This window comes from Nansenia antarctica, assembly GCF_963989245.1.
Source record: "Nansenia antarctica genome assembly, chromosome: 15".
In the NCBI taxonomy this organism is placed as follows: domain Eukaryota; kingdom Metazoa; phylum Chordata; class Actinopteri; order Argentiniformes; family Microstomatidae; genus Nansenia; species Nansenia antarctica.
Genome location: NC_137685.1, coordinates 26,025,373 through 26,053,235, shown reverse-complemented (window position 1 = coordinate 26,053,235; position 27,863 = coordinate 26,025,373).

Here is a 27,863-nt window from a genome sequence, read left to right as displayed (position 1 = left end):
ACTGAAAACAGCTCTCGAAGAGATTGTCAAAAGAGACTCTGAAAACGAAACGTTGATCACTTTTGAGCAAAAGGCAGCACACACGCAATTCAAGTTGCTCTGATTGTCATTTAGAGTTACATTATAGGATTATTCAACAACAAGTCAAAATGTGCTCGTGAAAGGCAGAAAACAACACTTTGATAGTTTGATATAACTTGAGAACGAATGCAAAAAACAGTCCACTCTAAGAACAGGCCGCTTGGACACTTTCAGAACAGCTCTGTTAATGACTGAAAACAGCTCTCGAAGAGATTGTCAAAAGAGACTCCGAAAACGAAACGTTGATCACTTTTGAGCAAAAGGCTGCACACACGCAATTCAAGTTGCTCTGATTGTCATTTAGAGTTACATTATAGGATTATTCAACAACAAGTCAAAATGTGCTCGTGAAAGGCAGAAAACAACACTTTGATAGTTTGATATAACTTGAGAACGAATGCAAAAAACAGTCCACTCTCAGAACAGGCCGCTTGGACACTTTCAGAACAGCTCTGTTAATGACTGAAAACAGCTCTCGAAGAGATTGTCAAAAGAGACTCCGAAAACGAAACGTTGATCACTTTTGAGCAAAAGGCTGCACACACGCAATTCAAGTTGCTCTGATTGTCATTTAGAGTTACATTATAGGATTATTCAACAACAAGTCAAAATGTGCTCGTGAAAGGCAGAAAACAACACTTTGATAGTTTGATATAACTTGAGAACGAATGCAAAAAACAGTCCACTCTCAGAACAGGCCGCTTGGACACTTTCAGAACAGCTCTGTTAATGACTGAAAACAGCTCTCGAAGAGATTGTCAAAAGAGACTCCGAAAACGAAACGTTGATCACTTTTGAGCAAAAGGCTGCACACACGCAATTCAAGTTGCTCTGATTGTCATTTAGAGTTACATTATAGGATTATTCAACAACAAGTCAAAATGTGCTCGTGAAAGGCAGAAAACAACACTTTGATAGTTTGATATAACTTGAGAACGAATGCAAAAAACAGTCCACTCTAAGAACAGGCCGCTTGGACACTTTCAGAACAGCTCTGTTAATGACTGAAAACAGCTCTCGAAGAGATTGTCAAAAGAGACTCTGAAAACGAAACGTTGATCACTTTTGAGCAAAAGGCTGCACACACGCAATTCAAGTTGCTCTGATTGTCATTTAGAGTTACATTATAGGATTATTCAACAACAAGTCAAAATGTGCTCGTGAAAGGCAGAAAACAACACTTTGATAGTTTGATATAACTTGAGAACGAATGCAAAAAACAGTCCACTCTCAGAACAGGCCGCTTGGACACTTTCAGAACAGCTCTGTTAATGACTGAAAACAGCTCTCGAAGAGATTGTCAAAAGAGACTCCGAAAACGAAACGTTGATCACTTTTGAGCAAAAGGCTGCACACACGCAATTCAAGTTGCTCTGATTGTCATTTAGAGTTACATTATAGGATTATTCAACAACAAGTCAAAATGTGCTCGTGAAAGGCAGAAAACAACACTTTGATAGTTTGATATAACTTGAGAACGAATGCAAAAAACAGTCCACTCTAAGAACAGGCCGCTTGGACACTTTCAGAACAGCTCTGTTAATGACTGAAAACAGCTCTCGAAGAGATTGTCAAAAGAGACTCTGAAAACGAAACGTTGATCACTTTTGAGCAAAAGGCTGCACACACGCAATTCAAGTTGCTCTGATTGTCATTTAGAGTTACATTATAGGATTATTCAACAACAAGTCAAAATGTGCTCGTGAAAGGCAGAAAACAACACTTTGATAGTTTGATATAACTTGAGAACGAATGCAAAAAACAGTCCACTCTCAGAACAGGCCGCTTGGACACTTTCAGAACAGCTCTGTTAATGACTGAAAACAGCTCTCGAAGAGATTGTCAAAAGAGACTCTGAAAACGAAACGTTGATCACTTTTGAGCAAAAGGCTGCACACACGCAATTCAAGTTGCTCTGATTGTCATTTAGAGTTACATTATAGGATTATTCAACAACAAGTCAAAATGTGCTCGTGAAAGGCAGAAAATAACACTTTGATAGTTTGATATAACTTGAGAACGAATGCAAAAAACAGTCCACTCTAAGAACAGGCCGCTTGGACACTTTCAGAACAGCTCTGTTAATGACTGAAAACAGCTCTCGAAGAGATTGTCAAAAGAGACTCCGAAAACGAAACGTTGATCACTTTTGAGCAAAAGGCTGCACACACGCAATTCAAGTTGCTCTGATTGTCATTTAGAGTTACATTATAGGAGCATTCAGCAACAAGTCAAAATGTGCTCCAGAAAAGCAGAAAACAACACTGATAGAACTTGAGAACGAATGCAAAAACAGTCCACTCTCAGAACAGGCCGCTTGGACACTTTCAGAACAGCTCTGTTAATGACTGAAAACAGCTCTCGAAGAGATTGTCAAAAGAGACTCTGAAAACGAAACGTTGATTACTTTTGAGCAAAAGGCTGCACACACGCAATTCAAGTTGCTCTGATTGTCATTTAGAGTAACATTATAGGATTATTCAACAACAAGTCAAAATGTGCTCGTGAAAGGCAGAAAACAACACTTTGATAGTTTGATTTAACTTGAGAACGAATGCAAAAAACAGTCCACTCTAAGAACAGGCCGCTTGGACACTTTCAGAACAGCTCCATTAATGACTGAAAACAGCTCTCGAAGTGATTGTCAAAAGAGACTCTGAAAACGAAACGTTGATTACTTTTGAGCAAAAGGCTGCACACACGCAATTCAAGTTGCTCTGATTGTCATTTAGAGTAACATTATAGGATTATTCAACAACAAGTCAAAATGTGCTCGTGAAAGGCAGAAAACAACACTTTGATAGTTTGATATAACTTGAGAACGAATGCAAAAAACAGTCCACTCTAAGAACAGGCCGCTTGGACACTTTCAGAACAGCTCTGTTAATGACTGAAAACAGCTCTCGAAGAGATTGTCAAAAGAGACTCTGAAAACGAAACGTTGATCACTTTTGAGCAAAAGGCTGCACACACGCAATTCAAGTTGCTCTGATTGTCATTTAGAGTTACATTATAGGATTATTCAACAACAAGTCAAAATGTGCTCGTGAAAGGCAGAAAACAACACTTTGATAGTTTGATATAACTTGAGAACGAATGCAAAAAACAGTCCACTCTAAGAACAGGCCGCTTGGACACTTTCAGAACAGCTCTGTTAATGACTGAAAACAGCTCTCGAAGAGATTGTCAAAAGAGACTCTGAAAACGAAACGTTGATCACTTTTGAGCAAAAGGCTGCACACACGCAATTCAAGTTGCTCTGATTGTCATTTAGAGTTACATTATAGGATTATTCAACAACAAGTCAAAATGTGCTCGTGAAAGGCAGAAAACAACACTTTGATAGTTTGATATAACTTGAGAACGAATGCAAAAAACAGTCCACTCTCAGAACAGGCCGCTTGGACACTTTCAGAACAGCTCTGTTAATGACTGAAAACAGCTCTCGAAGAGATTGTCAAAAGAGACTCTGAAAACGAAACGTTGATCACTTTTGAGCAAAAGGCTGCACACACGCAATTCAAGTTGCTCTGATTGTCATTTAGAGTTACATTATAGGATTATTCAACAACAAGTCAAAATGTGCTCGTGAAAGGCAGAAAATAACACTTTGATAGTTTGATATAACTTGAGAACGAATGCAAAAAACAGTCCACTCTAAGAACAGGCCGCTTGGACACTTTCAGAACAGCTCTGTTAATGACTGAAAACAGCTCTCGAAGAGATTGTCAAAAGAGACTCCGAAAACGAAACGTTGATCACTTTTGAGCAAAAGGCTGCACACACGCAATTCAAGTTGCTCTGATTGTAATTTAGAGTTACATTATAGGATTATTCAACAACAAGTCAAAATGTGCTCGTGAAAGGCAGAAAACAACACTTTGATAGTTTGATATAACTTGAGAACGAATGCAAAAAACAGTCCACTCTCAGAACAGGCCGCTTGGACACTTTCAGAACAGCTCTGTTAATGACTGAAAACAGCTCTCGAAGAGATTGTCAAAAGAGACTCTGAAAACGAAACGTTGATCACTTTTGAGCAAAAGGCTGCACACACGCAATTCAAGTTGCTCTGATTGTCATTTAGAGTTACATTATAGGATTATTCAACAACAAGTCAAAATGTGCTCGTGAAAGGCAGAAAATAACACTTTGATAGTTTGATATAACTTGAGAACGAATGCAAAAAACAGTCCACTCTAAGAACAGGCCGCTTGGACACTTTCAGAACAGCTCTGTTAATGACTGAAAACAGCTCTCGAAGAGATTGTCAAAAGAGACTCCGAAAACGAAACGTTGATCACTTTTGAGCAAAAGGCTGCACACACGCAATTCAAGTTGCTCTGATTGTCATTTAGAGTTACATTATAGGAGCATTCAGCAACAAGTCAAAATGTGCTCCAGAAAAGCAGAAAACAACACTGATAGAACTTGAGAACGAATGCAAAAACAGTCCACTCTCAGAACAGGCCGCTTGGACACTTTCAGAACAGCTCTGTTAATGACTGAAAACAGCTCTCGAAGAGATTGTCAAAAGAGACTCTGAAAACGAAACGTTGATTACTTTTGAGCAAAAGGCTGCACACACGCAATTCAAGTTGCTCTGATTGTCATTTAGAGTAACATTATAGGATTATTCAACAACAAGTCAAAATGTGCTCGTGAAAGGCAGAAAACAACACTTTGATAGTTTGATTTAACTTGAGAACGAATGCAAAAAACAGTCCACTCTAAGAACAGGCCGCTTGGACACTTTCAGAACAGCTCCATTAATGACTGAAAACAGCTCTCGAAGTGATTGTCAAAAGAGACTCTGAAAACGAAACGTTGATTACTTTTGAGCAAAAGGCTGCACACACGCAATTCAAGTTGCTCTGATTGTCATTTAGAGTAACATTATAGGATTATTCAACAACAAGTCAAAATGTGCTCGTGAAAGGCAGAAAACAACACTTTGATAGTTTGATATAACTTGAGAACGAATGCAAAAAACAGTCCACTCTAAGAACAGGCCGCTTGGACACTTTCAGAACAGCTCTGTTAATGACTGAAAACAGCTCTCGAAGAGATTGTCAAAAGAGACTCTGAAAACGAAACGTTGATCACTTTTGAGCAAAAGGCTGCACACACGCAATTCAAGTTGCTCTGATTGTCATTTAGAGTTACATTATAGGATTATTCAACAACAAGTCAAAATGTGCTCGTGAAAGGCAGAAAACAACACTTTGATAGTTTGATATAACTTGAGAACGAATGCAAAAAACAGTCCACTCTCAGAACAGGCCGCTTGGACACTTTCAGAACAGCTCTGTTAATGACTGAAAACAGCTCTCGAAGAGATTGTCAAAAGAGACTCCGAAAACGAAACGTTGATCACTTTTGAGCAAAAGGCTGCACACACGCAATTCAAGTTGCTCTGATTGTCATTTAGAGTTACATTATAGGATTATTCAACAACAAGTCAAAATGTGCTCGTGAAAGGCAGAAAACAACACTTTGATAGTTTGATATAACTTGAGAACGAATGCAAAAAACAGTCCACTCTAAGAACAGGCCGCTTGGACACTTTCAGAACAGCTCTGTTAATGACTGAAAACAGCTCTCGAAGAGATTGTCAAAAGAGACTCTGAAAACGAAACGTTGATCACTTTTGAGCAAAAGGCTGCACACACGCAATTCAAGTTGCTCTGATTGTCATTTAGAGTTACATTATAGGATTATTCAACAACAAGTCAAAATGTGCTCGTGAAAGGCAGAAAACAACACTTTGATAGTTTGATATAACTTGAGAACGAATGCAAAAAACAGTCCACTCTCAGAACAGGCCGCTTGGACACTTTCAGAACAGCTCTGTTAATGACTGAAAACAGCTCTCGAAGAGATTGTCAAAAGAGACTCTGAAAACGAAACGTTGATCACTTTTGAGCAAAAGGCTGCACACACGCAATTCAAGTTGCTCTGATTGTCATTTAGAGTTACATTATAGGATTATTCAACAACAAGTCAAAATGTGCTCGTGAAAGGCAGAAAATAACACTTTGATAGTTTGATATAACTTGAGAACGAATGCAAAAAACAGTCCACTCTAAGAACAGGCCGCTTGGACACTTTCAGAACAGCTCTGTTAATGACTGAAAACAGCTCTCGAAGAGATTGTCAAAAGAGACTCCGAAAACGAAACGTTGATCACTTTTGAGCAAAAGGCTGCACACACGCAATTCAAGTTGCTCTGATTGTAATTTAGAGTTACATTATAGGATTATTCAACAACAAGTCAAAATGTGCTCGTGAAAGGCAGAAAATAACACTTTGATAGTTTGATATAACTTGAGAACGAATGCAAAAAACAGTCCACTCTAAGAACAGGCCGCTTGGACACTTTCAGAACAGCTCTGTTAATGACTGAAAACAGCTCTCGAAGAGATTGTCAAAAGAGACTCCGAAAACGAAACGTTGATCACTTTTGAGCAAAAGGCTGCACACACGCAATTCAAGTTGCTCTGATTGTCATTTAGAGTTACATTATAGGAGCATTCAGCAACAAGTCAAAATGTGCTCCAGAAAAGCAGAAAACAACACTGATAGAACTTGAGAACGAATGCAAAAACAGTCCACTCTCAGAACAGGCCGCTTGGACACTTTCAGAACAGCTCTGTTAATGACTGAAAACAGCTCTCGAAGAGATTGTCAAAAGAGACTCTGAAAACGAAACGTTGATTACTTTTGAGCAAAAGGCTGCACACACGCAATTCAAGTTGCTCTGATTGTCATTTAGAGTAACATTATAGGATTATTCAACAACAAGTCAAAATGTGCTCGTGAAAGGCAGAAAACAACACTTTGATAGTTTGATTTAACTTGAGAACGAATGCAAAAAACAGTCCACTCTAAGAACAGGCCGCTTGGACACTTTCAGAACAGCTCCATTAATGACTGAAAACAGCTCTCGAAGTGATTGTCAAAAGAGACTCTGAAAACGAAACGTTGATTACTTTTGAGCAAAAGGCTGCACACACGCAATTCAAGTTGCTCTGATTGTCATTTAGAGTAACATTATAGGATTATTCAACAACAAGTCAAAATGTGCTCGTGAAAGGCAGAAAACAACACTTTGATAGTTTGATATAACTTGAGAACGAATGCAAAAAACAGTCCACTCTAAGAACAGGCCGCTTGGACACTTTCAGAACAGCTCTGTTAATGACTGAAAACAGCTCTCGAAGAGATTGTCAAAAGAGACTCTGAAAACGAAACGTTGATCACTTTTGAGCAAAAGGCTGCACACACGCAATTCAAGTTGCTCTGATTGTCATTTAGAGTTACATTATAGGATTATTCAACAACAAGTCAAAATGTGCTCGTGAAAGGCAGAAAACAACACTTTGATAGTTTGATATAACTTGAGAACGAATGCAAAAAACAGTCCACTCTCAGAACAGGCCGCTTGGACACTTTCAGAACAGCTCTGTTAATGACTGAAAACAGCTCTCGAAGAGATTGTCAAAAGAGACTCCGAAAACGAAACGTTGATCACTTTTGAGCAAAAGGCTGCACACACGCAATTCAAGTTGCTCTGATTGTCATTTAGAGTTACATTATAGGATTATTCAACAACAAGTCAAAATGTGCTCGTGAAAGGCAGAAAACAACACTTTGATAGTTTGATATAACTTGAGAACGAATGCAAAAAACAGTCCACTCTAAGAACAGGCCGCTTGGACACTTTCAGAACAGCTCTGTTAATGACTGAAAACAGCTCTCGAAGAGATTGTCAAAAGAGACTCTGAAAACGAAACGTTGATCACTTTTGAGCAAAAGGCTGCACACACGCAATTCAAGTTGCTCTGATTGTCATTTAGAGTTACATTATAGGATTATTCAACAACAAGTCAAAATGTGCTCGTGAAAGGCAGAAAACAACACTTTGATAGTTTGATATAACTTGAGAACGAATGCAAAAAACAGTCCACTCTAAGAACAGGCCGCTTGGACACTTTCAGAACAGCTCTGTTAATGACTGAAAACAGCTCTCGAAGAGATTGTCAAAAGAGACTCTGAAAACGAAACGTTGATCACTTTTGAGCAAAAGGCTGCACACACGCAATTCAAGTTGCTCTGATTGTCATTTAGAGTTACATTATAGGATTATTCAACAACAAGTCAAAATGTGCTCGTGAAAGGCAGAAAACAACACTTTGATAGTTTGATATAACTTGAGAACGAATGCAAAAAACAGTCCACTCTCAGAACAGGCCGCTTGGACACTTTCAGAACAGCTCTGTTAATGACTGAAAACAGCTCTCGAAGAGATTGTCAAAAGAGACTCCGAAAACGAAACGTTGATCACTTTTGAGCAAAAGGCTGCACACACGCAATTCAAGTTGCTCTGATTGTCATTTAGAGTTACATTATAGGATTATTCAACAACAAGTCAAAATGTGCTCGTGAAAGGCAGAAAACAACACTTTGATAGTTTGATATAACTTGAGAACGAATGCAAAAAACAGTCCACTCTAAGAACAGGCCGCTTGGACACTTTCAGAACAGCTCTGTTAATGACTGAAAACAGCTCTCGAAGAGATTGTCAAAAGAGACTCTGAAAACGAAACGTTGATCACTTTTGAGCAAAAGGCTGCACACACGCAATTCAAGTTGCTCTGATTGTCATTTAGAGTTACATTATAGGATTATTCAACAACAAGTCAAAATGTGCTCGTGAAAGGCAGAAAACAACACTTTGATAGTTTGATATAACTTGAGAACGAATGCAAAAAACAGTCCACTCTCAGAACAGGCCGCTTGGACACTTTCAGAACAGCTCTGTTAATGACTGAAAACAGCTCTCGAAGAGATTGTCAAAAGAGACTCTGAAAACGAAACGTTGATCACTTTTGAGCAAAAGGCTGCACACACGCAATTCAAGTTGCTCTGATTGTCATTTAGAGTTACATTATAGGATTATTCAACAACAAGTCAAAATGTGCTCGTGAAAGGCAGAAAATAACACTTTGATAGTTTGATATAACTTGAGAACGAATGCAAAAAACAGTCCACTCTAAGAACAGGCCGCTTGGACACTTTCAGAACAGCTCTGTTAATGACTGAAAACAGCTCTCGAAGAGATTGTCAAAAGAGACTCCGAAAACGAAACGTTGATCACTTTTGAGCAAAAGGCTGCACACACGCAATTCAAGTTGCTCTGATTGTAATTTAGAGTTACATTATAGGATTATTCAACAACAAGTCAAAATGTGCTCGTGAAAGGCAGAAAATAACACTTTGATAGTTTGATATAACTTGAGAACGAATGCAAAAAACAGTCCACTCTAAGAACAGGCCGCTTGGACACTTTCAGAACAGCTCTGTTAATGACTGAAAACAGCTCTCGAAGAGATTGTCAAAAGAGACTCCGAAAACGAAACGTTGATCACTTTTGAGCAAAAGGCTGCACACACGCAATTCAAGTTGCTCTGATTGTCATTTAGAGTTACATTATAGGAGCATTCAGCAACAAGTCAAAATGTGCTCCAGAAAAGCAGAAAACAACACTGATAGAACTTGAGAACGAATGCAAAAACAGTCCACTCTCAGAACAGGCCGCTTGGACACTTTCAGAACAGCTCTGTTAATGACTGAAAACAGCTCTCGAAGAGATTGTCAAAAGAGACTCTGAAAACGAAACGTTGATTACTTTTGAGCAAAAGGCTGCACACACGCAATTCAAGTTGCTCTGATTGTCATTTAGAGTAACATTATAGGATTATTCAACAACAAGTCAAAATGTGCTCGTGAAAGGCAGAAAACAACACTTTGATAGTTTGATTTAACTTGAGAACGAATGCAAAAAACAGTCCACTCTAAGAACAGGCCGCTTGGACACTTTCAGAACAGCTCCATTAATGACTGAAAACAGCTCTCGAAGTGATTGTCAAAAGAGACTCTGAAAACGAAACGTTGATTACTTTTGAGCAAAAGGCTGCACACACGCAATTCAAGTTGCTCTGATTGTCATTTAGAGTAACATTATAGGATTATTCAACAACAAGTCAAAATGTGCTCGTGAAAGGCAGAAAACAACACTTTGATAGTTTGATATAACTTGAGAACGAATGCAAAAAACAGTCCACTCTAAGAACAGGCCGCTTGGACACTTTCAGAACAGCTCTGTTAATGACTGAAAACAGCTCTCGAAGAGATTGTCAAAAGAGACTCTGAAAACGAAACGTTGATCACTTTTGAGCAAAAGGCTGCACACACGCAATTCAAGTTGCTCTGATTGTCATTTAGAGTTACATTATAGGATTATTCAACAACAAGTCAAAATGTGCTCGTGAAAGGCAGAAAACAACACTTTGATAGTTTGATATAACTTGAGAACGAATGCAAAAAACAGTCCACTCTCAGAACAGGCCGCTTGGACACTTTCAGAACAGCTCTGTTAATGACTGAAAACAGCTCTCGAAGAGATTGTCAAAAGAGACTCCGAAAACGAAACGTTGATCACTTTTGAGCAAAAGGCTGCACACACGCAATTCAAGTTGCTCTGATTGTCATTTAGAGTTACATTATAGGATTATTCAACAACAAGTCAAAATGTGCTCGTGAAAGGCAGAAAACAACACTTTGATAGTTTGATATAACTTGAGAACGAATGCAAAAAACAGTCCACTCTAAGAACAGGCCGCTTGGACACTTTCAGAACAGCTCTGTTAATGACTGAAAACAGCTCTCGAAGAGATTGTCAAAAGAGACTCTGAAAACGAAACGTTGATCACTTTTGAGCAAAAGGCTGCACACACGCAATTCAAGTTGCTCTGATTGTCATTTAGAGTTACATTATAGGATTATTCAACAACAAGTCAAAATGTGCTCGTGAAAGGCAGAAAACAACACTTTGATAGTTTGATATAACTTGAGAACGAATGCAAAAAACAGTCCACTCTCAGAACAGGCCGCTTGGACACTTTCAGAACAGCTCTGTTAATGACTGAAAACAGCTCTCGAAGAGATTGTCAAAAGAGACTCTGAAAACGAAACGTTGATCACTTTTGAGCAAAAGGCTGCACACACGCAATTCAAGTTGCTCTGATTGTCATTTAGAGTTACATTATAGGATTATTCAACAACAAGTCAAAATGTGCTCGTGAAAGGCAGAAAATAACACTTTGATAGTTTGATATAACTTGAGAACGAATGCAAAAAACAGTCCACTCTAAGAACAGGCCGCTTGGACACTTTCAGAACAGCTCTGTTAATGACTGAAAACAGCTCTCGAAGAGATTGTCAAAAGAGACTCCGAAAACGAAACGTTGATCACTTTTGAGCAAAAGGCTGCACACACGCAATTCAAGTTGCTCTGATTGTCATTTAGAGTTACATTATAGGAGCATTCAGCAACAAGTCAAAATGTGCTCCAGAAAAGCAGAAAACAACACTGATAGAACTTGAGAACGAATGCAAAAACAGTCCACTCTCAGAACAGGCCGCTTGGACACTTTCAGAACAGCTCTGTTAATGACTGAAAACAGCTCTCGAAGAGATTGTCAAAAGAGACTCTGAAAACGAAACGTTGATTACTTTTGAGCAAAAGGCTGCACACACGCAATTCAAGTTGCTCTGATTGTCATTTAGAGTAACATTATAGGATTATTCAACAACAAGTCAAAATGTGCTCGTGAAAGGCAGAAAACAACACTTTGATAGTTTGATTTAACTTGAGAACGAATGCAAAAAACAGTCCACTCTAAGAACAGGCCGCTTGGACACTTTCAGAACAGCTCCATTAATGACTGAAAACAGCTCTCGAAGTGATTGTCAAAAGAGACTCTGAAAACGAAACGTTGCTTACTTTTGAGCAAAAGGCTGCACACACGCAATTCAAGTTGCTCTGATTGTCATTTAGAGTAACATTATAGGATTATTCAACAACAAGTCAAAATGTGCTCGTGAAAGGCAGAAAACAACACTTTGATAGTTTGATATAACTTGAGAACGAATGCAAAAAACAGTCCACTCTAAGAACAGGCCGCTTGGACACTTTCAGAACAGCTCTGTTAATGACTGAAAACAGCTCTCGAAGAGATTGTCAAAAGAGACTCTGAAAACGAAACGTTGATCACTTTTGAGCAAAAGGCTGCACACACGCAATTCAAGTTGCTCTGATTGTCATTTAGAGTTACATTATAGGATTATTCAACAACAAGTCAAAATGTGCTCGTGAAAGGCAGAAAACAACACTTTGATAGTTTGATATAACTTGAGAACGAATGCAAAAAACAGTCCACTCTAAGAACAGGCCGCTTGGACACTTTCAGAACAGCTCTGTTAATGACTGAAAACAGCTCTCGAAGAGATTGTCAAAAGAGACTCTGAAAACGAAACGTTGATCACTTTTGAGCAAAAGGCTGCACACACGCAATTCAAGTTGCTCTGATTGTCATTTAGAGTTACATTATAGGATTATTCAACAACAAGTCAAAATGTGCTCGTGAAAGGCAGAAAACAACACTTTGATAGTTTGATATAACTTGAGAACGAATGCAAAAAACAGTCCACTCTCAGAACAGGCCGCTTGGACACTTTCAGAACAGCTCTGTTAATGACTGAAAACAGCTCTCGAAGAGATTGTCAAAAGAGACTCTGAAAACGAAACGTTGATCACTTTTGAGCAAAAGGCTGCACACACGCAATTCAAGTTGCTCTGATTGTCATTTAGAGTTACATTATAGGATTATTCAACAACAAGTCAAAATGTGCTCGTGAAAGGCAGAAAATAACACTTTGATAGTTTGATATAACTTGAGAACGAATGCAAAAAACAGTCCACTCTAAGAACAGGCCGCTTGGACACTTTCAGAACAGCTCTGTTAATGACTGAAAACAGCTCTCGAAGAGATTGTCAAAAGAGACTCCGAAAACGAAACGTTGATCACTTTTGAGCAAAAGGCTGCACACACGCAATTCAAGTTGCTCTGATTGTAATTTAGAGTTACATTATAGGATTATTCAACAACAAGTCAAAATGTGCTCGTGAAAGGCAGAAAACAACACTTTGATAGTTTGATATAACTTGAGAACGAATGCAAAAAACAGTCCACTCTCAGAACAGGCCGCTTGGACACTTTCAGAACAGCTCTGTTAATGACTGAAAACAGCTCTCGAAGAGATTGTCAAAAGAGACTCCGAAAACGAAACGTTGATCACTTTTGAGCAAAAGGCTGCACACACGCAATTCAAGTTGCTCTGATTGTCATTTAGAGTTACATTATAGGATTATTCAACAACAAGTCAAAATGTGCTCGTGAAAGGCAGAAAACAACACTTTGATAGTTTGATATAACTTGAGAACGAATGCAAAAAACAGTCCACTCTAAGAACAGGCCGCTTGGACACTTTCAGAACAGCTCTGTTAATGACTGAAAACAGCTCTCGAAGAGATTGTCAAAAGAGACTCTGAAAACGAAACGTTGATCACTTTTGAGCAAAAGGCTGCACACACGCAATTCAAGTTGCTCTGATTGTCATTTAGAGTTACATTATAGGATTATTCAACAACAAGTCAAAATGTGCTCGTGAAAGGCAGAAAACAACACTTTGATAGTTTGATATAACTTGAGAACGAATGCAAAAAACAGTCCACTCTCAGAACAGGCCGCTTGGACACTTTCAGAACAGCTCTGTTAATGACTGAAAACAGCTCTCGAAGAGATTGTCAAAAGAGACTCTGAAAACGAAACGTTGATCACTTTTGAGCAAAAGGCTGCACACACGCAATTCAAGTTGCTCTGATTGTCATTTAGAGTTACATTATAGGATTATTCAACAACAAGTCAAAATGTGCTCGTGAAAGGCAGAAAATAACACTTTGATAGTTTGATATAACTTGAGAACGAATGCAAAAAACAGTCCACTCTAAGAACAGGCCGCTTGGACACTTTCAGAACAGCTCTGTTAATGACTGAAAACAGCTCTCGAAGAGATTGTCAAAAGAGACTCCGAAAACGAAACGTTGATCACTTTTGAGCAAAAGGCTGCACACACGCAATTCAAGTTGCTCTGATTGTAATTTAGAGTTACATTATAGGATTATTCAACAACAAGTCAAAATGTGCTCGTGAAAGGCAGAAAACAACACTTTGATAGTTTGATATAACTTGAGAACGAATGCAAAAAACAGTCCACTCTCAGAACAGGCCGCTTGGACACTTTCAGAACAGCTCTGTTAATGACTGAAAACAGCTCTCGAAGAGATTGTCAAAAGAGACTCTGAAAACGAAACGTTGATCACTTTTGAGCAAAAGGCTGCACACACGCAATTCAAGTTGCTCTGATTGTCATTTAGAGTTACATTATAGGATTATTCAACAACAAGTCAAAATGTGCTCGTGAAAGGCAGAAAATAACACTTTGATAGTTTGATATAACTTGAGAACGAATGCAAAAAACAGTCCACTCTAAGAACAGGCCGCTTGGACACTTTCAGAACAGCTCTGTTAATGACTGAAAACAGCTCTCGAAGAGATTGTCAAAAGAGACTCCGAAAACGAAACGTTGATCACTTTTGAGCAAAAGGCTGCACACACGCAATTCAAGTTGCTCTGATTGTAATTTAGAGTTACATTATAGGATTATTCAACAACAAGTCAAAATGTGCTCGTGAAAGGCAGAAAATAACACTTTGATAGTTTGATATAACTTGAGAACGAATGCAAAAAACAGTCCACTCTAAGAACAGGCCGCTTGGACACTTTCAGAACAGCTCTGTTAATGACTGAAAACAGCTCTCGAAGAGATTGTCAAAAGAGACTCCGAAAACGAAACGTTGATCACTTTTGAGCAAAAGGCTGCACACACGCAATTCAAGTTGCTCTGATTGTCATTTAGAGTTACATTATAGGAGCATTCAGCAACAAGTCAAAATGTGCTCCAGAAAAGCAGAAAACAACACTGATAGAACTTGAGAACGAATGCAAAAACAGTCCACTCTCAGAACAGGCCGCTTGGACACTTTCAGAACAGCTCTGTTAATGACTGAAAACAGCTCTCGAAGAGATTGTCAAAAGAGACTCTGAAAACGAAACGTTGATTACTTTTGAGCAAAAGGCTGCACACACGCAATTCAAGTTGCTCTGATTGTCATTTAGAGTAACATTATAGGATTATTCAACAACAAGTCAAAATGTGCTCGTGAAAGGCAGAAAACAACACTTTGATAGTTTGATTTAACTTGAGAACGAATGCAAAAAACAGTCCACTCTAAGAACAGGCCGCTTGGACACTTTCAGAACAGCTCCATTAATGACTGAAAACAGCTCTCGAAGTGATTGTCAAAAGAGACTCTGAAAACGAAACGTTGATTACTTTTGAGCAAAAGGCTGCACACACGCAATTCAAGTTGCTCTGATTGTCATTTAGAGTAACATTATAGGATTATTCAACAACAAGTCAAAATGTGCTCGTGAAAGGCAGAAAACAACACTTTGATAGTTTGATATAACTTGAGAACGAATGCAAAAAACAGTCCACTCTAAGAACAGGCCGCTTGGACACTTTCAGAACAGCTCTGTTAATGACTGAAAACAGCTCTCGAAGAGATTGTCAAAAGAGACTCTGAAAACGAAACGTTGATCACTTTTGAGCAAAAGGCTGCACACACGCAATTCAAGTTGCTCTGATTGTCATTTAGAGTTACATTATAGGATTATTCAACAACAAGTCAAAATGTGCTCGTGAAAGGCAGAAAACAACACTTTGATAGTTTGATATAACTTGAGAACGAATGCAAAAAACAGTCCACTCTCAGAACAGGCCGCTTGGACACTTTCAGAACAGCTCTGTTAATGACTGAAAACAGCTCTCGAAGAGATTGTCAAAAGAGACTCCGAAAACGAAACGTTGATCACTTTTGAGCAAAAGGCTGCACACACGCAATTCAAGTTGCTCTGATTGTCATTTAGAGTTACATTATAGGATTATTCAACAACAAGTCAAAATGTGCTCGTGAAAGGCAGAAAACAACACTTTGATAGTTTGATATAACTTGAGAACGAATGCAAAAAACAGTCCACTCTAAGAACAGGCCGCTTGGACACTTTCAGAACAGCTCTGTTAATGACTGAAAACAGCTCTCGAAGAGATTGTCAAAAGAGACTCTGAAAACGAAACGTTGATCACTTTTGAGCAAAAGGCTGCACACACGCAATTCAAGTTGCTCTGATTGTCATTTAGAGTTACATTATAGGATTATTCAACAACAAGTCAAAATGTGCTCGTGAAAGGCAGAAAACAACACTTTGATAGTTTGATATAACTTGAGAACGAATGCAAAAAACAGTCCACTCTCAGAACAGGCCGCTTGGACACTTTCAGAACAGCTCTGTTAATGACTGAAAACAGCTCTCGAAGAGATTGTCAAAAGAGACTCTGAAAACGAAACGTTGATCACTTTTGAGCAAAAGGCTGCACACACGCAATTCAAGTTGCTCTGATTGTCATTTAGAGTTACATTATAGGATTATTCAACAACAAGTCAAAATGTGCTCGTGAAAGGCAGAAAATAACACTTTGATAGTTTGATATAACTTGAGAACGAATGCAAAAAACAGTCCACTCTAAGAACAGGCCGCTTGGACACTTTCAGAACAGCTCTGTTAATGACTGAAAACAGCTCTCGAAGAGATTGTCAAAAGAGACTCCGAAAACGAAACGTTGATCACTTTTGAGCAAAAGGCTGCACACACGCAATTCAAGTTGCTCTGATTGTCATTTAGAGTTACATTATAGGAGCATTCAGCAACAAGTCAAAATGTGCTCCAGAAAAGCAGAAAACAACACTGATAGAACTTGAGAACGAATGCAAAAACAGTCCACTCTCAGAACAGGCCGCTTGGACACTTTCAGAACAGCTCTGTTAATGACTGAAAACAGCTCTCGAAGAGATTGTCAAAAGAGACTCTGAAAACGAAACGTTGATTACTTTTGAGCAAAAGGCTGCACACACGCAATTCAAGTTGCTCTGATTGTCATTTAGAGTAACATTATAGGATTATTCAACAACAAGTCAAAATGTGCTCGTGAAAGGCAGAAAACAACACTTTGATAGTTTGATTTAACTTGAGAACGAATGCAAAAAACAGTCCACTCTAAGAACAGGCCGCTTGGACACTTTCAGAACAGCTCCATTAATGACTGAAAACAGCTCTCGAAGTGATTGTCAAAAGAGACTCTGAAAACGAAACGTTGCTTACTTTTGAGCAAAAGGCTGCACACACGCAATTCAAGTTGCTCTGATTGTCATTTAGAGTAACATTATAGGATTATTCAACAACAAGTCAAAATGTGCTCGTGAAAGGCAGAAAACAACACTTTGATAGTTTGATATAACTTGAGAACGAATGCAAAAAACAGTCCACTCTAAGAACAGGCCGCTTGGACACTTTCAGAACAGCTCTGTTAATGACTGAAAACAGCTCTCGAAGAGATTGTCAAAAGAGACTCTGAAAACGAAACGTTGATCACTTTTGAGCAAAAGGCTGCACACACGCAATTCAAGTTGCTCTGATTGTCATTTAGAGTTACATTATAGGATTATTCAACAACAAGTCAAAATGTGCTCGTGAAAGGCAGAAAACAACACTTTGATAGTTTGATATAACTTGAGAACGAATGCAAAAAACAGTCCACTCTAAGAACAGGCCGCTTGGACACTTTCAGAACAGCTCTGTTAATGACTGAAAACAGCTCTCGAAGAGATTGTCAAAAGAGACTCTGAAAACGAAACGTTGATCACTTTTGAGCAAAAGGCTGCACACACGCAATTCAAGTTGCTCTGATTGTCATTTAGAGTTACATTATAGGATTATTCAACAACAAGTCAAAATGTGCTCGTGAAAGGCAGAAAACAACACTTTGATAGTTTGATATAACTTGACAACGAATGCAAAAAACAGTCCACTCTCAGAACAGGCCGCTTGGACACTTTCAGAACAGCTCTGTTAATGACTGAAAACAGCTCTCGAAGAGATTGTCAAAAGAGACTCCGAAAACGAAACGTTGATCACTTTTGAGCAAAAGGCTGCACACACGCAATTCAAGTTGCTCTGATTGTCATTTAGAGTTACATTATAGGATTATTCAACAACAAGTCAAAATGTGCTCGTGAAAGGCAGAAAACAACACTTTGATAGTTTGATATAACTTGAGAACGAATGCAAAAAACAGTCCACTCTAAGAACAGGCCGCTTGGACACTTTCAGAACAGCTCTGTTAATGACTGAAAACAGCTCTCGAAGAGATTGTCAAAAGAGACTCTGAAAACGAAACGTTGATCACTTTTGAGCAAAAGGCAGCACACACGCAATTCAAGTTGCTCTGATTGTCATTTAGAGTTACATTATAGGATTATTCAACAACAAGTCAAAATGTGCTCGTGAAAGGCAGAAAACAACACTTTGATAGTTTGATATAACTTGAGAACGAATGCAAAAAACAGTCCACTCTAAGAACAGGCCGCTTGGACACTTTCAGAACAGCTCTGTTAATGACTGAAAACAGCTCTCGAAGAGATTGTCAAAAGAGACTCCGAAAACGAAACGTTGATCACTTTTGAGCAAAAGGCTGCACACACGCAATTCAAGTTGCTCTGATTGTCATTTAGAGTTACATTATAGGATTATTCAACAACAAGTCAAAATGTGCTCGTGAAAGGCAGAAAACAACACTTTGATAGTTTGATATAACTTGAGAACGAATGCAAAAAACAGTCCACTCTCAGAACAGGCCGCTTGGACACTTTCAGAACAGCTCTGTTAATGACTGAAAACAGCTCTCGAAGAGATTGTCAAAAGAGACTCCGAAAACGAAACGTTGATCACTTTTGAGCAAAAGGCTGCACACACGCAATTCAAGTTGCTCTGATTGTCATTTAGAGTTACATTATAGGATTATTCAACAACAAGTCAAAATGTGCTCGTGAAAGGCAGAAAACAACACTTTGATAGTTTGATATAACTTGAGAACGAATGCAAAAAACAGTCCACTCTCAGAACAGGCCGCTTGGACACTTTCAGAACAGCTCTGTTAATGACTGAAAACAGCTCTCGAAGAGATTGTCAAAAGAGACTCCGAAAACGAAACGTTGATCACTTTTGAGCAAAAGGCTGCACACACGCAATTCAAGTTGCTCTGATTGTCATTTAGAGTTACATTATAGGATTATTCAACAACAAGTCAAAATGTGCTCGTGAAAGGCAGAAAACAACACTTTGATAGTTTGATATAACTTGAGAACGAATGCAAAAAACAGTCCACTCTAAGAACAGGCCGCTTGGACACTTTCAGAACAGCTCTGTTAATGACTGAAAACAGCTCTCGAAGAGATTGTCAAAAGAGACTCTGAAAACGAAACGTTGATCACTTTTGAGCAAAAGGCTGCACACACGCAATTCAAGTTGCTCTGATTGTCATTTAGAGTTACATTATAGGATTATTCAACAACAAGTCAAAATGTGCTCGTGAAAGGCAGAAAACAACACTTTGATAGTTTGATATAACTTGAGAACGAATGCAAAAAACAGTCCACTCTCAGAACAGGCCGCTTGGACACTTTCAGAACAGCTCTGTTAATGACTGAAAACAGCTCTCGAAGAGATTGTCAAAAGAGACTCCGAAAACGAAACGTTGATCACTTTTGAGCAAAAGGCTGCACACACGCAATTCAAGTTGCTCTGATTGTCATTTAGAGTTACATTATAGGATTATTCAACAACAAGTCAAAATGTGCTCGTGAAAGGCAGAAAACAACACTTTGATAGTTTGATATAACTTGAGAACGAATGCAAAAAACAGTCCACTCTAAGAACAGGCCGCTTGGACACTTTCAGAACAGCTCTGTTAATGACTGAAAACAGCTCTCGAAGAGATTGTCAAAAGAGACTCTGAAAACGAAACGTTGATCACTTTTGAGCAAAAGGCTGCACACACGCAATTCAAGTTGCTCTGATTGTCATTTAGAGTTACATTATAGGATTATTCAACAACAAGTCAAAATGTGCTCGTGAAAGGCAGAAAACAACACTTTGATAGTTTGATATAACTTGAGAACGAATGCAAAAAACAGTCCACTCTCAGAACAGGCCGCTTGGACACTTTCAGAACAGCTCTGTTAATGACTGAAAACAGCTCTCGAAGAGATTGTCAAAAGAGACTCTGAAAACGAAACGTTGATCACTTTTGAGCAAAAGGCTGCACACACGCAATTCAAGTTGCTCTGATTGTCATTTAGAGTTACATTATAGGATTATTCAACAACAAGTCAAAATGTGCTCGTGAAAGGCAGAAAATAACACTTTGATAGTTTGATATAACTTGAGAACGAATGCAAAAAACAGTCCACTCTAAGAACAGGCCGCTTGGACACTTTCAGAACAGCTCTGTTAATGACTGAAAACAGCTCTCGAAGAGATTGTCAAAAGAGACTCCGAAAACGAAACGTTGATCACTTTTGAGCAAAAGGCTGCACACACGCAATTCAAGTTGCTCTGATTGTCATTTAGAGTTACATTATAGGAGCATTCAGCAACAAGTCAAAATGTGCTCCAGAAAAGCAGAAAACAACACTGATAGAACTTGAGAACGAATGCAAAAACAGTCCACTCTCAGAACAGGCCGCTTGGACACTTTCAGAACAGCTCTGTTAATGACTGAAAACAGCTCTCGAAGAGATTGTCAAAAGAGACTCTGAAAACGAAACGTTGATTACTTTTGAGCAAAAGGCTGCACACACGCAATTCAAGTTGCTCTGATTGTCATTTAGAGTAACATTATAGGATTATTCAACAACAAGTCAAAATGTGCTCGTGAAAGGCAGAAAACAACACTTTGATAGTTTGATTTAACTTGAGAACGAATGCAAAAAACAGTCCACTCTAAGAACAGGCCGCTTGGACACTTTCAGAACAGCTCCATTAATGACTGAAAACAGCTCTCGAAGTGATTGTCAAAAGAGACTCTGAAAACGAAACGTTGATTACTTTTGAGCAAAAGGCTGCACACACGCAATTCAAGTTGCTCTGATTGTCATTTAGAGTAACATTATAGGATTATTCAACAACAAGTCAAAATGTGCTCGTGAAAGGCAGAAAACAACACTTTGATAGTTTGATATAACTTGAGAACGAATGCAAAAAACAGTCCACTCTAAGAACAGGCCGCTTGGACACTTTCAGAACAGCTCTGTTAATGACTGAAAACAGCTCTCGAAGAGATTGTCAAAAGAGACTCTGAAAACGAAACGTTGATCACTTTTGAGCAAAAGGCTGCACACACGCAATTCAAGTTGCTCTGATTGTCATTTAGAGTTACATTATAGGATTATTCAACAACAAGTCAAAATGTGCTCGTGAAAGGCAGAAAACAACACTTTGATAGTTTGATATAACTTGAGAACGAATGCAAAAAACAGTCCACTCTAAGAACAGGCCGCTTGGACACTTTCAGAACAGCTCTGTTAATGACTGAAAACAGCTCTCGAAGAGATTGTCAAAAGAGACTCTGAAAACGAAACGTTGATCACTTTTGAGCAAAAGGCTGCACACACGCAATTCAAGTTGCTCTGATTGTCATTTAGAGTTACATTATAGGATTATTCAACAACAAGTCAAAATGTGCTCGTGAAAGGCAGAAAACAACACTTTGATAGTTTGATATAACTTGAGAACGAATGCAAAAAACAGTCCACTCTCAGAACAGGCCGCTTGGACACTTTCAGAACAGCTCTGTTAATGACTGAAAACAGCTCTCGAAGAGATTGTCAAAAGAGACTCTGAAAACGAAACGTTGATCACTTTTGAGCAAAAGGCTGCACACACGCAATTCAAGTTGCTCTGATTGTCATTTAGAGTTACATTATAGGATTATTCAACAACAAGTCAAAATGTGCTCGTGAAAGGCAGAAAATAACACTTTGATAGTTTGATATAACTTGAGAACGAATGCAAAAAACAGTCCACTCTAAGAACAGGCCGCTTGGACACTTTCAGAACAGCTCTGTTAATGACTGAAAACAGCTCTCGAAGAGATTGTCAAAAGAGACTCCGAAAACGAAACGTTGATCACTTTTGAGCAAAAGGCTGCACACACGCAATTCAAGTTGCTCTGATTGTAATTTAGAGTTACATTATAGGATTATTCAACAACAAGTCAAAATGTGCTCGTGAAAGGCAGAAAACAACACTTTGATAGTTTGATATAACTTGAGAACGAATGCAAAAAACAGTCCACTCTCAGAACAGGCCGCTTGGACACTTTCAGAACAGCTCTGTTAATGACTGAAAACAGCTCTCGAAGAGATTGTCAAAAGAGACTCTGAAAACGAAACGTTGATCACTTTTGAGCAAAAGGCTGCACACACGCAATTCAAGTTGCTCTGATTGTCATTTAGAGTTACATTATAGGATTATTCAACAACAAGTCAAAATGTGCTCGTGAAAGGCAGAAAATAACACTTTGATAGTTTGATATAACTTGAGAACGAATGCAAAAAACAGTCCACTCTAAGAACAGGCCGCTTGGACACTTTCAGAACAGCTCTGTTAATGACTGAAAACAGCTCTCGAAGAGATTGTCAAAAGAGACTCCGAAAACGAAACGTTGATCACTTTTGAGCAAAAGGCTGCACACACGCAATTCAAGTTGCTCTGATTGTCATTTAGAGTTACATTATAGGAGCATTCAGCAACAAGTCAAAATGTGCTCCAGAAAAGCAGAAAACAACACTGATAGAACTTGAGAACGAATGCAAAAACAGTCCACTCTCAGAACAGGCCGCTTGGACACTTTCAGAACAGCTCTGTTAATGACTGAAAACAGCTCTCGAAGAGATTGTCAAAAGAGACTCTGAAAACGAAACGTTGATTACTTTTGAGCAAAAGGCTGCACACACGCAATTCAAGTTGCTCTGATTGTCATTTAGAGTAACATTATAGGATTATTCAACAACAAGTCAAAATGTGCTCGTGAAAGGCAGAAAACAACACTTTGATAGTTTGATTTAACTTGAGAACGAATGCAAAAAACAGTCCACTCTAAGAACAGGCCGCTTGGACACTTTCAGAACAGCTCCATTAATGACTGAAAACAGCTCTCGAAGTGATTGTCAAAAGAGACTCTGAAAACGAAACGTTGATTACTTTTGAGCAAAAGGCTGCACACACGCAATTCAAGTTGCTCTGATTGTCATTTAGAGTAACATTATAGGATTATTCAACAACAAGTCAAAATGTGCTCGTGAAAGGCAGAAAACAACACTTTGATAGTTTGATATAACTTGAGAACGAATGCAAAAAACAGTCCACTCTAAGAACAGGCCGCTTGGACACTTTCAGAACAGCTCTGTTAATGACTGAAAACAGCTCTCGAAGAGATTGTCAAAAGAGACTCTGAAAACGAAACGTTGATCACTTTTGAGCAAAAGGCTGCACACACGCAATTCAAGTTGCTCTGATTGTCATTTAGAGTTACATTATAGGATTATTCAACAACAAGTCAAAATGTGCTCGTGAAAGGCAGAAAACAACACTTTGATAGATTGATATAACTTGAGAACGAATGCAAAAAACAGTCCACTCTCAGAACAGGCCGCTTGGACACTTTCAGAACAGCTCTGTTAATGACTGAAAACAGCTCTCGAAGAGATTGTCAAAAGAGACTCCGAAAACGAAACGTTGATCACTTTTGAGCAAAAGGCTGCACACACGCAATTCAAGTTGCTCTGATTGTCATTTAGAGTTACATTATAGGATTATTCAACAACAAGTCAAAATGTGCTCGTGAAAGGCAGAAAACAACACTTTGATAGTTTGATATAACTTGAGAACGAATGCAAAAAACAGTCCACTCTAAGAACAGGCCGCTTGGACACTTTCAGAACAGCTCTGTTAATGACTGAAAACAGCTCTCGAAGAGATTGTCAAAAGAGACTCTGAAAACGAAACGTTGATCACTTTTGAGCAAAAGGCTGCACACACGCAATTCAAGTTGCTCTGATTGTCATTTAGAGTTACATTATAGGATTATTCAACAACAAGTCAAAATGTGCTCGTGAAAGGCAGAAAACAACACTTTGATAGTTTGATATAACTTGAGAACGAATGCAAAAAACAGTCCACTCTAAGAACAGGCCGCTTGGACACTTTCAGAACAGCTCTGTTAATGACTGAAAACAGCTCTCGAAGAGATTGTCAAAAGAGACTCCGAAAACGAAACGTTGATCACTTTTGAGCAAAAGGCTGCACACACGCAATTCAAGTTGCTCTGATTGTAATTTAGAGTTACATTATAGGATTATTCAACAACAAGTCAAAATGTGCTCGTGAAAGGCAGAAAACAACACTTTGATAGTTTGATATAACTTGAGAACGAATGCAAAAAACAGTCCACTCTCAGAACAGGCCGCTTGGACACTTTCAGAACAGCTCTGTTAATGACTGAAAACAGCTCTCGAAGAGATTGTCAAAAGAGACTCTGAAAACGAAACGTTGATCACTTTTGAGCAAAAGGCTGCACACACGCAATTCAAGTTGCTCTGATTGTCATTTAGAGTTACATTATAGGATTATTCAACAACAAGTCAAAATGTGCTCGTGAAAGGCAGAAAATAACACTTTGATAGTTTGATATAACTTGAGAACGAATGCAAAAAACAGTCCACTCTAAGAACAGGCCGCTTGGACACTTTCAGAACAGCTCTGTTAATGACTGAAAACAGCTCTCGAAGAGATTGTCAAAAGAGACTCCGAAAACGAAACGTTGATCACTTTTGAGCAAAAGGCTGCACACACGCAATTCAAGTTGCTCTGATTGTCATTTAGAGTTACATTATAGGAGCATTCAGCAACAAGTCAAAATGTGCTCCAGAAAAGCAGAAAACAACACTGATAGAACTTGAGAACGAATGCAAAAACAGTCCACTCTCAGAACAGGCCGCTTGGACACTTTCAGAACAGCTCTGTTAATGACTGAAAACAGCTCTCGAAGAGATTGTCAAAAGAGACTCTGAAAACGAAACGTTGATTACTTTTGAGCAAAAGGCTGCACACACGCAATTCAAGTTGCTCTGATTGTCATTTAGAGTAACATTATAGGATTATTCAACAACAAGTCAAAATGTGCTCGTGAAAGGCAGAAAACAACACTTTGATAGTTTGATTTAACTTGAGAACGAATGCAAAAAACAGTCCACTCTAAGAACAGGCCGCTTGGACACTTTCAGAACAGCTCTGTTAATGACTGAAAACAGCTCTCGAAGAGATTGTCAAAAGAGACTCCGAAAACGAAACGTTGATCACTTTTGAGCAAAAGGCTGCACACACGCAATTCAAGTTGCTCTGATTGTAATTTAGAGTTACATTATAGGATTATTCAACAACAAGTCAAAATGTGCTCGTGAAAGGCAGAAAACAACACTTTGATAGTTTGATATAACTTGAGAACGAATGCAAAAAACAGTCCACTCTCAGAACAGGCCGCTTGGACACTTTCAGAACAGCTCTGTTAATGACTGAAAACAGCTCTCGAAGAGATTGTCAAAAGAGACTCTGAAAACGAAACGTTGATCACTTTTGAGCAAAAGGCTGCACACACGCAATTCAAGTTGCTCTGATTGTCATTTAGAGTTACATTATAGGATTATTCAACAACAAGTCAAAATGTGCTCGTGAAAGGCAGAAAATAACACTTTGATAGTTTGATATAACTTGAGAACGAATGCAAAAAACAGTCCACTCTAAGAACAGGCCGCTTGGACACTTTCAGAACAGCTCTGTTAATGACTGAAAACAGCTCTCGAAGAGATTGTCAAAAGAGACTCCGAAAACGAAACGTTGATCACTTTTGAGCAAAAGGCTGCACACACGCAATTCAAGTTGCTCTGATTGTCATTTAGAGTTACATTATAGGAGCATTCAGCAACAAGTCAAAATGTGCTCCAGAAAAGCAGAAAACAACACTGATAGAACTTGAGAACGAATGCAAAAACAGTCCACTCTCAGAACAGGCCGCTTGGACACTTTCAGAACAGCTCTGTTAATGACTGAAAACAGCTCTCGAAGAGATTGTCAAAAGAGACTCTGAAAACGAAACGTTGATTACTTTTGAGCAAAAGGCTGCACACACGCAATTCAAGTTGCTCTGATTGTCATTTAGAGTAACATTATAGGATTATTCAACAACAAGTCAAAATGTGCTCGTGAAAGGCAGAAAACAACACTTTGATAGTTTGATTTAACTTGAGAACGAATGCAAAAAACAGTCCACTCTAAGAACAGGCCGCTTGGACACTTTCAGAACAGCTCCATTAATGACTGAAAACAGCTCTCGAAGTGATTGTCAAAAGAGACTCTGAAAACGAAACGTTGATTACTTTTGAGCAAAAGGCTGCACACACGCAATTCAAGTTGCTCTGATTGTCATTTAGAGTAACATTATAGGATTATTCAACAACAAGTCAAAATGTGCTCGTGAAAGGCAGAAAACAACACTTTGATAGTTTGATATAACTTGAGAACGAATGCAAAAAACAGTCCACTCTAAGAACAGGCCGCTTGGACACTTTCAGAACAGCTCTGTTAATGACTGAAAACAGCTCTCGAAGAGATTGTCAAAAGAGACTCTGAAAACGAAACGTTGATCACTTTTGAGCAAAAGGCTGCACACACGCAATTCAAGTTGCTCTGATTGTCATTTAGAGTTACATTATAGGATTATTCAACAACAAGTCAAAATGTGCTCGTGAAAGGCAGAAAACAACACTTTGATAGTTTGATATAACTTGAGAACGAATGCAAAAAACAGTCCACTCTCAGAACAGGCCGCTTGGACACTTTCAGAACAGCTCTGTTAATGACTGAAAACAGCTCTCGAAGAGATTGTCAAAAGAGACTCCGAAAACGAAACGTTGATCACTTTTGAGCAAAAGGCTGCACACACGCAATTCAAGTTGCTCTGATTGTCATTTAGAGTTACATTATAGGATTATTCAACAACAAGTCAAAATGTGCTCGTGAAAGGCAGAAAACAACACTTTGATAGTTTGATATAACTTGAGAACGAATGCAAAAAACAGTCCACTCTAAGAACAGGCCGCTTGGACACTTTCAGAACAGCTCTGTTAATGACTGAAAACAGCTCTCGAAGAGATTGTCAAAAGAGACTCTGAAAACGAAACGTTGATCACTTTTGAGCAAAAGGCTGCACACACGCAATTCAAGTTGCTCTGATTGTCATTTAGAGTTACATTATAGGATTATTCAACAACAAGTCAAAATGTGCTCGTGAAAGGCAGAAAACAACACTTTGATAGTTTGATATAACTTGAGAACGAATGCAAAAAACAGTCCACTCTCAGAACAGGCCGCTTGGACACTTTCAGAACAGCTCTGTTAATGACTGAAAACAGCTCTCGAAGAGATTGTCAAAAGAGACTCTGAAAACGAAACGTTGATCACTTTTGAGCAAAAGGCTGCACACACGCAATTCAAGTTGCTCTGATTGTCATTTAGAGTTACATTATAGGATTATTCAACAACAAGTCAAAATGTGCTCGTGAAAGGCAGAAAATAACACTTTGATAGTTTGATATAACTTGAGAACGAATGCAAAAAACAGTCCACTCTAAGAACAGGCCGCTTGGACACTTTCAGAACAGCTCTGTTAATGACTGAAAACAGCTCTCGAAGAGATTGTCAAAAGAGACTCCGAAAACGAAACGTTGATCACTTTTGAGCAAA